This window comes from Argentina silus, assembly GCF_951799395.1.
Source record: "Argentina silus genome assembly, chromosome: 7".
Taxonomy (NCBI): domain Eukaryota; kingdom Metazoa; phylum Chordata; class Actinopteri; order Argentiniformes; family Argentinidae; genus Argentina; species Argentina silus.
The window spans coordinates 16,701,561-16,704,060 of record NC_139661.1 but is presented as its reverse complement, the minus strand read 5'-3'; the positions used below and the strand labels follow the sequence as shown (position 1 = coordinate 16,704,060).

The 2,500-nt window shown below is 54.0% G+C and overlaps 1 protein-coding gene across 1 annotated transcript in view; it reads left to right on the top strand.

Annotated features, from left to right (window-relative positions):
- The window catches only part of kiaa0825 (KIAA0825 ortholog), a 101,366-nt gene that overhangs the window by 75,615 nt on the left and 23,251 nt on the right, over window positions 1–2,500 (top strand). The window lies entirely within an intron of this gene.

Sequence of the window (2,500 nt, the reverse complement as noted above, 5' to 3'; positions counted from 1 at the left end):
ACACGGCTGTGAATAGAACATATGTCGTTTGCAGGGCGGCAGCGCCAGTGAATTACAGGAGTCTATGATGTGGCGCTCGGTGTTGCTGAACGGGCCTATTTGAGAGGCTGATGTGTTTTATCTGGGCCGGCTCTGGACTGTCATCTCCGCCCACGGACTCGCTGTAATTGAGCGTCAACTCCAATCTGCATGAACGCCGGCTGAGGAGAGGCGCCCGACCAATCGCGGGACAGCCACCCTCCGCTGTGAGGCCTACTGGGGGAGGGGGGGGTGTGATGCTGTAGAGAGGGGATGGGGGGGGGGGGGGGGGGGGTGCGATGCTTAGTCCTCCTCTAGAGGTTTTAGAGGCCATGACATAACACTTTGCGGTAACCGTGTATTTTACAGCAGGGTTTCAGCTGTTTTTTTTTACGAAGAAACTATTTGGTAACTTGGTAACTACCGGTGTGTGGTAATAAGGGGTTTCAGAGGCTATGACATAAGACTCATATTCAGGCTTTATAACCACCTTCAGAGGCCATGACATAGGACAGCAAGAACAACAATGTCATGCAGGAAACCCCACAGGCATAGGGGTTAATTCAGGAATGGATGTTATACATATGCTGTACTGTGATGTCCTCTCTGGCCGTGTGTTTTTGTGTGTGTGTGTGTGTGTGTGTGTGTGTGTGTGTGTGTGTGTGTGTGTGTGTGTGTGTGCACAGTATCTTGAGCAGACAGTCAGTACCTTGAACAGTCAGTATAGCTTCTCGAACGTTCAGGCTGAGGACTTCTAACAAGGGGGTCTGTGTGACTCCAGGCCATGAGGCCATGATCAAGACCCTCGTCTCCCCCTTCTCCCCATCTCCCCCATCTCCGCTTCCGTCTGTACATCCCGGTCTTTGTAGTCCTCGGCCCCCCTCTCGTTCTCTCCTCTGGTGGGACGGAGTAGAAGAAAGACCCGTTCCTCCAGTCAGACCCAGAGCCCAGCGTGCTCCCCTTCTCTCCCCTGCCGGACAAGGCCCTTCTCAAGGTCACTGCCGTCAATTATCCCCGTCTCTCTCCCCCGGCCTTGGCTCTAACACACGCTGACTTTTATACCTGTCTGGCTGAGGCTGTTCCAGGGAAAATGCCCTGTCCGCAGTAAACCTTGGAAAGGCTGTTATAGCTGAGCGAGACCACAGACACAGTCACTAATGGTGCCATCTGAGAGGCTGCAGCTATATCAAAGGCACGGGGATGGTGTGTGTGTGTGTGTGTGTGTGTGTGTGTGTGTGTGTGTGTGTGTGTGTGTGTGTGTGTGTGTGTGTGTGTGTGTGTGTGTGTGTGTGCGCACTCTCTGTAATGGCTGTGTTTATAATACAGACACACTATAGACATATACACACACACACACACACACACACATGGGCATGCAAACACACATGCGCACGTACACACGCTTGCATGCACATGTATGCACGCACGCAAAACACACACAAACACAGTACGATGCTTTTTCAGTGCACATACAGGGCTCGGAGATGGTTGGTGGGGGGATTGTAGTGTGTGTGTGTGTGTGTGTGTGTGTGTGTGTGTCTATGTCTGTGTGTGCGCACAAGTGTGTGCGTTTGTGCATGCGTGCACGTGTGTGTGTGTGTGTGTGTGTGTGTGTGTGTGTGTGTGTGTGTGTGTGGTACAGTAGCTGGGTGGTGGCTGGCTGGGGGCAGGACGAGGCCTTCTGTCTCCCTGTCAGCACCTCCGTGTCACCGGGAGGTTGGAGGTGGCAGTGGGGGGCGGGGGGCGTGGGGAGGAGGGGAAGTGGCGCACGGGCACTTGACTGGCACCATGGCACTTAGCGAGCGGGCGAGCGAGCGCGCTAGTTCGCTAGCTGGCTGGCGGCCCTCCAGGTTAACTCGGCATGCTGGGAGGTTTTTGTAGCCGAGTGCGTCGGCGATGTGGCACCAGATGCCGCTCCATGTGCCCAAGTCCTGTTGACATTTGGAGCGGTGGCACAAAAGGGGAAAGAGAAGAAGGAAATGTAATTAAGATGAAATGCTGGCCTGGCCATTGTTACTGCTCACGTCCTCTGTTGCCACATATCTGTTATCTATGTCTGTGTGTGTGAGCGAGAGAGAGAGAGAGAGAGAGAGAGAGAGAGAGAGAGACAGAGAGACAGAGAGAGAGAATGACAGAGAAAGACTCACAAGATGGGAGAGGTGGAAAATGTTGGGGAGAGAGGTTGGGACAAAGTGTACCCAATACCGTAGAGAGAGAAAGGGGGAGAGAGAGAGTGTGAGAGTGTGTGTGTGTGTGTGCGTGCGTGTGTGTGTGTGTGTGCATATGCGTGTGTGTGTGTCTGTGAGAGAGAGAGAGAGGGATGATTTGATTAAGCAGACCTGGCAGAGAGAGCGGCAGAGTGGCAGGGTGAGAGGCAGATGCCAGCTCCTCCTGGCCTGTGTGCCCATCCTCCTGACGTGAATAGAGGAGAGGGGGAGGAGGAGAGGAGGAGGTGGAAAGAGGAGGGGTCGTAGTGGTGGGA